Source organism: Canis lupus, chromosome 5, assembly GCF_011100685.1.
Source record: "Canis lupus familiaris isolate Mischka breed German Shepherd chromosome 5, alternate assembly UU_Cfam_GSD_1.0, whole genome shotgun sequence".
Classification (NCBI taxonomy): domain Eukaryota; kingdom Metazoa; phylum Chordata; class Mammalia; order Carnivora; family Canidae; genus Canis; species Canis lupus.
Genome location: NC_049226.1, coordinates 76,751,999 through 76,766,156, shown reverse-complemented (window position 1 = coordinate 76,766,156; position 14,158 = coordinate 76,751,999). Strand labels below are relative to the sequence as shown.

At 46.2% G+C, this 14,158-nt stretch overlaps 1 long non-coding RNA gene across 3 annotated transcripts; it reads right to left on the bottom strand.

Moving 5' to 3' along the window:
• Positions 1-4,260: 4,260 nt before the first annotated feature.
• Positions 4,261-8,206, bottom strand: LOC111096129. 3 transcript variants are annotated; one of them, XR_005358943.1, is made up of 4 exons: positions 7,648-8,168; positions 6,289-6,372; positions 5,811-5,975; positions 4,261-4,319 (listed from the first exon to the last, which is right to left on the bottom strand). It is a non-coding gene; the product is annotated as an uncharacterized LOC111096129 (long non-coding RNA). The 3 variants fall into 3 exon arrangements; XR_005358944.1 differs by having other exon boundaries at positions 4,267-4,322; positions 7,648-8,204; XR_005358945.1 differs by lacking the exon at positions 4,261-4,319 and adding an exon at positions 4,610-5,358 and having other exon boundaries at positions 7,648-8,206.
• Between the last annotated feature and the right edge of the window lie 5,952 nt (positions 8,207-14,158).

Sequence of the window (14,158 nt, the reverse complement as noted above, 5' to 3'; positions counted from 1 at the left end):
AAGAAAACCAAAAGCAAACAAACAAAAGCAAGTGCCCATTCTCCTTTCCAAACCTCCTTAGTGCAGAGGTCTGGGCCTGACGACACACCTGCCTGTTCTAGGCTCCACCTTTTTCTCTCAAAATGCTTTGTAAACGTGAGGTCCCTATACTCTCCTCAGCAGGCGTTAGGCACAGACTCTCCTTATGACCTGGTGCCACACCTCGTCCCAAATGTAAAATTCCCTTTGCCTGGCTGGGACCTGCTTGCCTCCCCCAGGCGGGATGCCAGGTGTCAGACTGCGGCTACTCAGCCTGCCAGGAACCAAGAGGAACAAGAGAGGGGGATGCAGCCTCAGGCTCCTGCCCACTGCAAGCCCCACCGCACCAGCCGAGGCAGAGGCAGGATCTGGGGTCTCTGGAGGGTGAGGGACCCCTCCGGCACCCAGGAGCCCTCCCCAGAGAAGCAGCCCTGGCCTAAGGGAGCCGGCCTTGGGCAACGCTGGTCTCCTGCCGCCCCAACCATGCAAAGGCCTTGGGTCTTACTCTTTTTCTAAGAGCTTAAGCATACGCTTTTGGTGACTGAATTTTTTAATTTTATGTTTATTTTTTATCAAAATAATGCGGATACTAGTTTTTAAGTCAAGCAAAACTACAAGGCTGATGATGGTAAACAGCAGTTCCCCGACCAAGCCCACCTGTGGGATTCTCGGCCAACTCTCGCAGCTCTTTCTTCTGGTGCTAAGTCCATCTCCTCACCCACCCTTATACTGCTGTTTCTCATACTTTAAGTTCAGAAATCCTCCCCTGACTTACACCATGATGTAGCTCTCACACCACACACATACTCCTTCCCCCCACTTGCCACCTGTATTTTTTTAAAGATTTTTTTTTAAAGATTTTAAAATTTATTTTGAGAGAGGTTGGGGGTGGACAGGGGGAGTGGAGGGACAGGGGGAGAGAGAATCTCCAGCTGACTCCATGCTGAGCACGGAGCCCAACGCAGGACTTGATCTCATGACCCCAGACCATGACCTGAGCCAAAATCAAGCGGGTGCTCCACAGACTGAGCCACCCAGGCGCCCTGCTATCTACTGTTTAAACTTTTTCTTTTCCCTTTTGGACTAAGTCAATATTATTTACATTGTTTGGCTTCATAAAAAATATTTGCGGCTGAGCCATGCCATGTGCCATGATTGAATTCATTCCCCTTCTCCATTTTATTATTGAAGATTTCAGAGGTTTGAAAGTTGAAAGAAAATTACAGTGAACTCCCAATTACCTAAAGTTAGAATCTACCATTTTACTAAGCATCCTTCATCACATCTTTTGCTCATCTGGTCATCCCTACGCTCGTTCATTTATCTATCTTGCTTTTGGTACATTTCAAAGTAAATGGTAGACATAGGTACTCTTCACCTAAATATTTTTCTTGTGCTATCTCTGTCTGGTTTTGGTATTGGTATAATGCTGGACTCATAAAAGAAGTTGGTGTTTCTCACTGTTTGTTTTTTAAACAGCTCAATGGGGCTATATTTTATATGCCAGGAATTCCATCTGTCATGTATGCACAGTGGAATGAATTTTAGTGAATTTATATATTCATCCAACTCTCACCACAATCCTATTTCATAACAGGTTTATCACCCTAAGAAGTTCTCTCATGAATTTTTAAATTTTTAAATTTATTTATTAGAGAGAGATAGGGAGAGCGAGCACAGCAGGGGTGGCGGGGCAGGTGGGACAGGTGGAGGGAGAGGGAGAAGCAGGGTCCCCACTGACAAGGATCCTGATGCAGGACTCAATCCCAGGACCCAGGGATCACGCCTGAGCCGAAGGCAGATGCTCAGCCACTGAGCCACCCAAGCAGCCCTCTCATTAATTTTTTTTTCCTCTCATGAATTTTTTTTTCTCTCATGAATTTTTATGGTTAGTCCGGCTCCACTCTCTCCCCAGACAACCCCTGATCTGCTTTCTGCCTCTAGAAATTTACCTTTGCAGACATTTCCTAAGAATGAAATCACACAATATACCACCTTTTGTGTGACTTCACTCGTTTTGCTGAAGGCATTTGCAGTTCATCTGTGTTTCAGCACGAATTAAAAACTTGTTCCATTACTGTCAATTATAGCTCAATAAAGTTGGGGGGTGGAAGCTAGGTCCCTTTTAATGCTGACTGGTTCTATATTATGGCCACACACAGTTTATCAGTTCAACATTCAAGGGACCTGTGGGTTTTTTCCAGCTTTGGGCTGTTAGGAATGCTGCGGCGCTCACTTGGGGCCAAGTATGGACGTGTGTGTCTGTCTCTCCTGGGCAGTTAACTAGAAGCAAAATTTCTGGGATTCATGACAGTATATATACATTTTTAAATATTTTATTTATTCATGAGAGACACACGAAAGAGGCAGAGACACAGGCAGAGGGAGAAGCAGGCTCCACGCAGGGAGCCCGATGCAGGACTCGACGCTGGGACCTCAGATCAGGCCCTGAGAGCAAGGCAGATGCTCAACTGCTGAACCACCTAGGCGTCCCTATATTTAACTTAAAAACCTGCTAAACTCTTTTCCAAAGTGTACTTTTTTGTTTTGTTTTGTTTTTTTTTACATTGCCACCAACAATATATGCAGGTTCTGATCTCATTGCATCTCACTAAAACTTGGGAGTGTCTGTGTCTTGGCTCCTGGGACTTCGGGAGCTGGCAAGTCTGAAATCACTTGCACTCCCCCTCTGCCTGTTTCTAGGGTCAGCCAGAGATTTGGGTGAGTTTTCCCTGGAAGTAGGTACTTCCTACTTTCTTACTCAAGCTCTTTCTTACTCTCTAGCAGCCCGGGTTATTCTGAAGTACCACACCTCGGTGGGTTTTACTAACTGGTAAAAGGTTAGCACAGGATGCTTCAGGCTGCTGCTCCAAGTTTTTACTCCCCTCTAAAAACTGCATGCTTTTGTTCAATCTCCAGAGCTCTCAGGTCATTGTGTTCTATATTTTGTCCAAAGTTGGGGTGCTTGGGTGGCTCAGTTGGTTAAGCACCTGCCCTTAGCTCAGGTCATGATTCCAGGGACCTGGGCTCAAGTCCACATCAGAATCCTTGCTCAGTGGGGAGTCTGCTTCTCCCGCTCCCCCTGCTTGTGCTCTCTCTCTTTCTCTGTGTCATATAAATGAATAAAATCTTTAAAAAACAAACATCAAAGTGTATAATTGTTATTCATTGGAAGATCTGTTTATGAGGAGCTTTCTCTTCCATTATAGAAGCTGATAGGCCACCCTCCAAAACACTTCAGCTTTCATATCATCAACTAGAGTTTAGTGTTTATTTAAAGTGTTTTGTTTTTGTTTTTTTTTGGTGGGGGGATAGATAGAGGGTAAAATTTATGTGCAATGAGAAACCTATGTGTACCATTTCCTTTTCTATACAATTTTTGGGGTCATAATGCATGTGTGCTTTATTTGTTAATGCAATATTTAAAAATTTGTCTACTTAGAAAATGAAAAATCTTGCTTCTCTCCCTCGTCTTCCTTGCGGAGTTTGGGTTGAAGCTCTAAGGGCCGCCTGCGATCAGGGTGTTTACGTGAAGCCACCAGTTTTATCTGCAGATGGATCAGTTAGAACAGATCTGCTGGGCTGAGGGCTTCCTGTTTCACATTTAACACCAGTCCTGTGTCAGAATCTTCTTTTCCCTTTAAAGGTAATTGTATCTGTTTCACTGCTGCTCCTGTGAGCCCTGTGAGGCATTCTGACAGTTCTGTCCATGGTGTATAATTGAGCAAAAGCTGTTTTGTCTTCCCTTTGAGGACACCTGCTCTCACCAGACAACCCGATGCCCTACATCAAGCTCCTACGTCAGGGTTAGGGCAACTCTTTCTTTATTTTTTTATATGTATTTTTTTATTGGAGTTCGATTTGTCAACATATAGCATAACACCCAGTGCTTATCCCATCAAGTGCCCCCCTCAGTGCCCGTCACCCAGTCACCCCCACCCCCTGCCCACCTCCCTTTCCACCACCCCTTGTTCGTTTCCCAGAGTTAGGAGTCTCTCATGTTCGGTCACCCTCTCTGATACTTTCCACTCGTTTTCTCTCCTTTCCCCTATAATCCCTTTCATTGTTTTTTTATATTCCCCGTATGAGTGAAACCATATAATGTTTGTCCTTCTCTGCTTGACTTACTTCACTCAGCATAATACCCTCCAGTTCCATCCACGTTGAAGCAAATGGTGGGTATTTGTCGTTTCTAATGGCTGAGGAATATTCCATTGTATGCATAGACCACATCTTCTTTATCCATTCATCTTTCGATGGACACCGAGGCTCCTTCCACAGTTTGGCTATAGTGGACATTGCTGCTAGAAACATTGGGCCGCAAGAAACAAACAATCCAATCATGAAATGGGCAAAAGACATGAACAGAAATCTCACAGAGGAAGACAGACATGGCCAACATGCACATGAGAAAATGCTCCGCATCACTGGCCATCAGGGAAATACAAATCAAAACCACAATGAGATCCCACCTCACACCAGTGAGAATGGGGAAAATTAACAAGGCAGGAAACCACAAATGTTGGAGAGGATGCGGAGAAAAGGGAACCCTCTTACACTGTTGGTGGGAATGTGAACTGGTGCAGCCACTCTGGAAAACTGTGTGGAGGTTCCTCAAAGAGTTAAAATAGACCTGCCCTAAGACCCAGCAACTGCACTGCTGGGGATTTACCCCAAAGGCAACTCTTTGTTTCCTGAGTCTCTTACCAGGCACAGATAAGTGACTAGACCTAAACTTTCCAGAAAGACTAAAAAATATGCCCATAATATCCTCCCTGGCCTCATTCTACCCGCTGACATATGCACAGCAGAGTCTGGAGCTGGCTCTTTGTCCTCCCCGGAGTCCCATGGGGCTCTGCTTGTTGGCTTCCTCTGTGAGCTTGAGGACTTTCTTGTGGAATAACCATTGGTTTTCCTCATTTTTGACAAGAATCTAGTGCTTTTCCCTTCGCTCCATCTTTTCCCCTCAGGCAGGGACATTCATAAGCCCTGGAGACAATGTGTTATATTGTTGTTTGTTCTCCAGTTCCTGGCAAGGGTGGGGTCTTCAGGGAGAAGAGCATTAGTGGGTGACTTGGAGTCAGGAGAGCCTGTGCCACTGCTGACCTGAGGCGTGTCTTTGCCCGTCCCCATCCAGGTTCCCCGAGAGCAAAATGTTGGGGCCCAGCCCCGTGACAGAGGCCGACCCCTGCCCCACAGCTATGTAATTTTTTTTAGAGTGTAGTTGTTTCTGGAATACTTGGGTTGAATTCCTGTAGGGCCAACAGGAAGAAGGCTGTGGCGTAGCCATGGTCAGGAAACTGAGCTCTGACCAGAGGCCACTGGTCACATGTGGGATGTCTGCCAGAAAAGAATGAAGAGTGTCAGGAAGTAGGGATTGGAGGACTTTCCCTGACGCTGCTTCATTATTTCAAGGGGAGGGAGTTGATGGTGATTATGGAGGTTCTAAAGCCCTCCCTAACTCCCTCAACTCCATGGGTGCGTCCACTTGGGTTCTGGGGATGGGACTGCCGCTTGTGGGAGACCATGAGTCATGGGACCTGGGAGAGGTGTGGCAAGCAGTTGTGGGCACCTCTGAAACATCCCTTCTTCCTAGACATGGCTGCTGTCCAAGGGACGGGGACTCCAAGGAGCAACCGTGGGAAGGCAAGGAGGCCAGGATTGCCAGCTGGAAGATTTCTAGAGGAGATGCCTCATCTTCAGAGGTCTAAGGAGGATCAGGCATGGGCCAGCTTCTCCCTAGGAAGCTACTCCCATCCATTATGCTGCCTGAGCACCAAAGTGCTACTTACCCAGAATCGAGACAGTAAGTGCAAGGAAAGGCCAAGGGTTCTGGAATCAGGCAGATGTGGGTTCTAATCCTGTTCTGGCTTTGGTATATGTGCTGCCGAAGCAAGCACATGGCTTTGGCTGGCTACTTGAACCTGGGTAAGTTATTTGTTACTCAGTTTCTTCACCTATAAATTGGGATAAAAATATTTATGTGATACACAGTATAGCACACTTAAATTTTTATTAATGTGAATCTATTAATTTTTAAAATTTATTAAAATTGATATTTAATTTTAAAACAATATAGATAATGCAGAAATTTTTTAAATGCCCCCAAAAATAGACATTCAAAAGTCATCCCTTAACTTGTTTTCCTTCCATAGTAATTAATTTGTTACCTGCTGTGTCACAGGATAAATGTTACTAGTATTAATAGCTATAATGTATTAGGGACTCACTTCCAGTCAGGATGGTGCCTTATAATATCCCTACATTCACCTGTTTGAGAGACGGTGTTACCCCAGCTTGGAGGGTAGGAAGCAGGCTCAGAGGGGCAGAGCATTTTGCCTGGCAATACATGACCTATAAGGAAAGAATTCAGATTTTAAAAATCCAAATGATTTCATGTTTGTAAATCGCCTAGAACAATCGATATTAACTCCTCCTACCCACATACCTGATGCCTTTCCCCTGGGAGCTGGGCAGACAAGCTCCCTAAGAGGCAATGAGGAAGGGTGGGTTTTGTTTGTTTGTTTGTTTGTTTTTATTCATGAGAGACACAGAGAAAGGCAGAGACATAAGCAGGCTCCATGCAGGGAGCCCGATGTGGGACTCAATCCCAGAACCCCAGGATCACACCCTGAGCTGAAGGTAGACGCTCAACTGCTGAGCCACCCAGGCGTCCCAAGGGAGGACGCTTCTATATCCAGAGTCATCAGAAAACAGCAGCAAGGGATCCCTGGGTGGCTCAGTGGTTGGCGCCTGCCTTCAGCCCAGCCTTCAACCCCTGGAGTCCCTGGATCAAGTCCCACGTTGGGCTCACTGCCTGGAGCTTGCTTCTTCCTCTGCCTGTGTGTGTCTCTGTCTCTGTCTCTCTCTCTCTCTCTCTGTGTCTCTCATGAATAAATAAAATCTTAAAAAAAGAAAAGAAAACAGCAGTGAAACAACAGTAGCAGGCACCAGGCTGACTTGGCTAAGTTCTTTACGTGGATCATTTTAGATTCAACTACCCTCTGAGGTAGGTGCTGCTGTTCCCATTTTGTAGAAGATAAATTTGGGCTCAGAGAGGTTAAAGAATTTGGTTAAGTTCTTAACAGCTTAGAAAAGAAATAGCAGAGACAGGATCCAAATCCAGGCAGCCCACCAGAAGAGCCTAAGCTCTGCTACAGCTCTGCCCGGGTCCCCTGGGAGGTGGCTAAGAGAAGGTGAGGGGTGGAAGGAGAAGACCTCAAGGGATAAGAAATGAAAGTCAGGAGCAAGGCTCTGGGGCTGGGATCCCAGAAACGAAGAGTTGCTGTCTGTCTTGCAGGGGCTGCGGGTTTATCGAGAAGACGAATATAAACCACAGGTGGATGAGGAGGACTAGGTCACTAGTACTCACAGCATCACAGCCACCAGGCTCACTGTTCTACTACCTACCCCGGCACCCCCCTCCCCAACAGTGATTGATTGATTGATTGATTTTTTTTTTTTTTCCCCAACAGTGATTTAAAACCCGCACCGTCTGTTTTGGGCAGATACAAATGAATGACAAATGAATCTGTCATTTGGGCAGGGCTTGATGGGGTCAGGGCTCTACGTGGCACGGGTGGAGCTGGCCTGAAGACTGGGGGCTGGCATCCCCTGGGGCTGCTTTACCTGTCCAGCAGTGGAGGCTGGTCGTCGGCTGAACCCCTACACGTGAGCTCTGCCCGCTGCTGCCTGGCTTCCTCCCAGCACCGCGGCGCAGCCCTTCATCGGCCATGAGACGTGCAAATTAAAACCACAGTGAGATAGCGCTACGCCCCTCCTAGGACGTCTAAACAAAAAAGACTGACCGTACCCAGTGTTGTCAAGGATGCTCTCCTCTGTTTTGGAAACGGGCTGGGCAGTTTCTCCAGAAGTGAAACGTCCGCTTGCCATATGACCCAGCCATGCAGCTCCGAGGTAAGCATCCCAGAGAAAGGAAGACAACGCGTGTTCATAGCAGCTTTATCTGCCCTAGCCAGAAATGTCCATCAACAGGTGAACAGATAAGTAATTTATGGTACACAGTGAAACACAATTCAGCAATAAAAATTAACTGTTGATACATGCAACAATGTGGGCAGCTCTCCAAGCTCTCAGGCTGAGTGAAAGAACCAGACAAAAAAAGGTGCACCTACAGGGCACCTGGGTGGCTCAGTCGGTTAAGCATCCGCCTTCGGCTCAGATTGTGATCCCAGAGTCCTGGGATTGAGCCCCATGTCAGGCTGTCTGCTCAGTGGGGAGTCTGCTTCTCCCTCTCCCTCTGCTCCTCCCCCTACTTGTGCTTTCTCTCTCTCTCTCTCAAATAAATAGGTAAAATCTTGTTTTTTTTTTTTTTCAAGTGCATGTAGAGTATAAAAGCCTAGAAAATGCAAACTTAACCTGTGATGACAGAAAGCACATCAAAGGTTGCCTGGAGATGCTAGGCATGGGGTGGAGGGAGGGATGACAGAGGAACACGAGCAAACTTGTAGCTTGATGGATACAATATCTTGATAGTGGTGCTGGTTTTACAGGCGTATACATGTCAAAATTTGCCAAGTTGTACACTTTAGATGGGTGGTGTTTACTGGGTGTCAATCACATCTCAACTTACAAAATGAATACTAAGGTGGAAAAAGGAAGGGTGCTTGGGGTGAGAAGAATCATGGCGGTCATCTTGGGAAACACAACCTACCTCATTCACCAGGTGTTTCCAACGTGTCAGGCACTGTGTGTGCTAAGTGCTTAACAACACTGGTACTAAGTCCACCCAACAACCCAACCCGAAGGGAAGATGAGGAGGTGGCCAACTATTTATTGTTATTATTATCTTGATGTTATCAGAGAGCCATGGGGTCTTGGTCTCTGGGAGAGGAGCGTGTCTCAGGGCTCTGATGAGCAGGACATCAGGGTTTTTCTCCCTGAGCTGCAGGAGAAGCTGCTTTCCACTTCTTGGGACAGGTCAGGAAGCAGAGGCGCCCTTTAGAAAGCAGTGAGGTGGAAGCTTGGTGGGCAGGTGTCAGGACCTGGCTGCCCAACTGAGAAGCAGGAAGGGACCTGCGGAGGGGCCTCTCTCAAGCAAGAGTGGTCCCTTCCTTCTTGTGTTAGTTGGGTCCCTTTGGACAGGTAGATGCCTGCCCAGGACCCCCTGGTAATTGTATCCAGCTCTCCCCTGGGAACCACCATGTTATGACTTGAAGTCCTCAAAGATCAGCTGAAATTGCCACCATCCCCTTCGCCCCGCTTGCAGAGGGTCTGGCCAGCCCACTGATCACCAGGGATTAGCCTGGGCAAATGCAGGAGCCAGGCTAGGTCAACCAACAAGAGCCTTGGACCTGTGCTCTAAGCAGCAGGAAGGAGACTTTTCCTTTTGCTGGGGTGGCTATGCTGGCCGACGGGAGCCTTGGTGGACATCTCTCCACCACATGGGGAAAGCCTGCCTGAGAACCAACCCAAAAGATGGTTGCAGAACAGGGAGAAGGAAAGGGATGTGTTTCTGACATCCAGTTCAGGCCTGCAGAGCCAGCCGTACCTAAAGTTGGGCCCTCTCCAGGACTTGTTTTAGGGGCTGATAATCCACCTCCCTTCCTTAAACTAGTTGCACTTGGGTTTCTGTTTCTTGCAAACCAAGTAGTCCTCTGTGCTTCTTCCCAGCACTAAGACGCCCCACCCCCACCCCTCCAGGGGCTTTCCGAGAGACCCGAGACCCGGATATTGGGGTTGGCTGGCAATTGCACTGCACCTGTGTCTGCCCCAACCCTCCACACCTGGGGAGGAAGCAGACACCAAGCCCCCAGTTCTGAGGCCCCAAGGAGGGCTCGGCTTTTTGAAGCGCTGCATGCTCTGTTCAGTCCCAGGGCTGTAACGGAGATGGCAACCCAACCCAACCCAACCCAACCCAGGGAGCCAGGGCATCCTGGCGTGGCTGGGCCCTGTGTGTCTGGCCACTGCTCTCTGTCTCAAGTGACAGGGTGAGGTCATCCCTTCTCCCTGTTCCAGATCCTAATTAGGCCTCTCTCTCCTTTTTAATAGGGGCAGAGGGCTGCCCAACAGACAGATTCTGGTTTAGGAGCCTAGAAAGGGTAGGCTGTGGGCTGGAGAGCGGCTGGTGCACAGCCCCGTGGACCCTTCACCCCCACCCCCATGGTGAATCTAGGCCTGGGTGACAACAGGGTGCCCAGAGCAGGGATGAAGGGTCTGGGCCTGGAGGACGGAGGGCCTTGCGAAGAGCAGATGGGGGATAGAACGGGTGGTACCTCTGCCTGGGAAGAGGGGGAGCAGATCACTTGTGCCATGCTGTCCCATGGAGCTGAGCAGCAATAATAGCAGTTGTGACATTGATTGAGCAGTTGCTCTACGCTGAACTTTCTATCATTGAATCCTTATGACCATTTATGAGGTGGGTTCTACAGCCCTCACTTTACAGTCACGCTGAGGCTTTCATAAGGTGTCCACAGTCACACAGCTAGCAGAAGGGGAGCCGGCCAGGGGGCCTCCATGGGTCTGGAGGAAGTGGTGGAGGGGAGGGGGGAGGACAGATGTGGGAGGCAGGCAGAAGGAGGCATCAGCAGGAGCAGAGGGAGGCTGGGGGCCGTCCAGGAGGAAGAGGTGACAGGACTTGAGAGGCTTTGTTGGAAGGGAGGACAGCTGGGTGACAGGATCAGCAGGGCCTGGAGAGGGAGGCTTGTGTACAGGCTGGTGAAGCTCCTGGGATGGGGAATGGAGAGGGCGGGGAATCTCCCTCACTCTGTGTGGAAATGAGAACAGGGAGAAACTGAGGAGTCCTCAGGGAAGAGCTTCTCCAGGAGGGCTTGCACAGGATACGGGGAGAGGGCGAGGGGGAGACGGCAGGGACTAAGGTGGAGGCACTGGAAGGGCTGATGGGGCAGGAGGGAGGGGAGGAGAAGGGGGGCAGCCGAGGGTAGTGGGGGCAGACCAGGCTTTGACACAGGAGTGGCCAAGGCTGGGGCTGCAGAAAGGTCAGGAGAGGGCACCCCCGGTGGCGCAGCGGTTTAGCACTGCCTACAGCCTGGGGCGTGATCCTGGAGACCCCGGATCGAGTCCCGCGTCGGGCTCCCTGCATGGAGCCTGCTTCTCCCTCTGCCTCTCTCTCTGTCTCTATGAATAAATAAATAATCTTAAAAAAAAAAAAGAAAGGTCAGGAGAGATGAAGGCGAGGATATACTACTATGTGCTGGGTCATGGTGTTTGACTGTGGTGAGAGAGAGAGGCTTGTTCTTTTCTGAATGTGAAATCTTATTTCTGATTGTAATAGTAAAGCATGAAAAATACAATTAAATAGGGGTAGGAATAGTAAAAGGTGTAAGACTTCCCATGATCCCAAACCCACACACTACTACTATTACTAGCCTTAAAGTTTCCTTCAGATTTTTGGAATACGAACCAAAACACACATACCTATGTCAGAGGATTCCCATTGCTCCCCATCTTTGCCAAAACTAAATATTACCTGTCTTTTTCATTTTAGCCATTCAGGTGTGTGTGCACCTGCTCTCATTGTAGTCTTAATTTCTGTTTCCTTGATGAAAAATGGGATTGAGCGTGTTTTCACGTGTATTGACCTTTAAGATATCCTGTTCTGTGAAGGGCCAGTTCAGATTTTTGTTTTTCTATTGGTTTGTTTGACTTCTTGTTAATGATTTGTAGGTGGTCTTTATATGATCCGAATAGAACCCCTCTCTTGGTTATAAGTATTGTGAGTATCTTCCACTCCATGGATCTTTTCACTGTTGTTAATGGTATCTTCTGATAAACAGAGGCTGCCAATTTGAATGTTATTCAAATAAAGTTTTTCCATTATAACTGACTTTTTTTTTTTTTTTGGTGTTGTATTTAAGAAATCTTTGCCCACTAAGATTTCTTTTTAAGATTTTTTTGCTGATAAAAAAAAGATTTTTGCTGATAGTCTTCTATGTTTTCTTCTTTTTTTTTTATGTTTTCTTCTAAGCTTAATTGTTTTACATCCCAGATTCTACGAAGATTTTACTAAGTAAAACCTTTTTTTAAAAATTTTTATTTATTTATGATAGTCACACACACACACACACACACACACACACACACACACAGATGCAGAGAAACAGGCAGAGGGAGAAGCAGGCTCCATGCACCGGGAGCCCAACGTGGGATTCAATCCTAGGTCTCCAGGATCGCGCCCTGGGCCAAAGGCAGGCGCCAAACCGCTGCGCCACCCAGGGATCCCTTACTAAGTAAAATCTACTAGGAATAGAGTTTAGAGGGACGCCTGGGTGGCTCAGCAGTTAAGTGTCTGCCTTCAGCCCTGGGCATGATCCTGGAGTCCCGGGATCCAGTCCCACATCGGGCTCCCTGCATGGAGCCTGCTTCTCCCTCTGCCTCTGTCTCTGCCTCTCTCTCTCTCTCTGTGTGTGTGTGTGTTTCTCATAAATAAATAAATAAAATCTTAAAAAAAAAAAGAGGTTAGAATTCACTTCTTGTGCCTCTCCAGTTGACCTAGCACCATTGATGGAAAGGACTGTCCTTTCTTTGTAGCCTTGTAGTATCCTTTTGTCATAAAACTGTATACATGTTTTGGATTCTGTCCCGTGTTCCACTGACCCCTTGTCTATTCTTGCACCAATACCACACTGTTCACATTGCATCAGTCCTTTAATGTTTTGGTTCCTGGTAGTATAAGTCCTCAGCTTTGCTGTTCTTTAAGACTGCCCCAGATATTCTAGGAACTTTATATTTCCATAAAAATTTTAGAATCAGCTTATCCATTTTCCACAAAAAGACATGCTGAGGCTTGATTGGAACTGTTTTGACACTCTGTACCAGCTTGGGAAGAACCAACACCTCTATAACACTGAATGATCCAAAGCATGCACATATCCCCCCACTTAACATTTTCACAATTTCTTTCATTAACGTTGTATAGATTTCAGAGGACTTGCTTACTTTCATTAGATTTATTTCTAGGTATCTTATATTTTTGATGTTATCATAGATATTATTTTGTTAATTTCATTGTCTATTTGTAGCTAATGTAGAAATATGATTTTTCTATATTTACCTTGTATCAGGTGACCTTGCTGACTCATTTATTAATTCTAGTAGTTTCTACACTTAAAAATTTATTATGTGTACCATTAGGTTTCTGCAAATATAAAAATAAAAATTTATTTCTTCCTTTCCAGTCCTTATGTGTTTTTAGAAACAACTTCTGTGAAGTATACATGTCATACAGTTCATGCATTTTAAGCGTACCATCGAGTTTTAGAGCATTTTTATCACCTGAATAAGATCACCATGTCTGTTTCCAGTTATTGTATCAGCAGTACTCCACACATTTTTTATATGTTACATTGTCATTTTCATTCACTTCAAAATACTTGATTTACTTCCAGATTTATTCTTTGACTCATGGCTTATTTAGAAGTATGCTACTTTCCAAACATCTGGGAACTTTTCAAGTATCTTTCTGTTACTGATTTCTAATTTAATTCCATTGTGGTCAAATAATATTATTTGTGTGGCTTGAATCCTTTTAAATGTATTAAGACATCTTATGGCTCAGAATGTAATCTATGTTGATAAAAGTTCCATCGGCATTTGAAACATAAATGTATTTGGTAGTTGTTGGGTGGATTGTTCTATAAATAGCGTTTAGTAAATTGGTTGATGGTAAAAAAAAATTCATGGTATTATTCAAGTCATCTTTGTCCTGTGATTTTCTGTGTACCTGTTCTATCAAATATTAAAAGATGGGTGATGAAATCTCTGGCTGTAATTGTGGATTTGTCTTTCTGTGCAGTTCTATTACTTTTGCTTCTTTCATTTTGAAACTCCATTATGTGCATAAATGTTTAAGACCATTAAATTCTCTTAATGAATTAAGCTCTTTAACATTATGAAAGAAAATTTTTACCATCCATAATATTCTTTGCCCCGAAATCAACTTTATGATTTTGATAATGCCCCTTCAGCTTTATTTTTATTCATTTATTTTAAAGATTTCATTTATTTATTCATGAGAGACATAGAGAGAGAGAGAGGCAGAGACACAGGCAGAGGGAGAAGCAGGCTCCATGCAGGGAGCCCGATGTGGGACTCGATCCCGGGTCCCAATCCCCTGGATCATGCCCTGGGCTAAACCGCTGAGCCACCTGGGCTGCCCCAG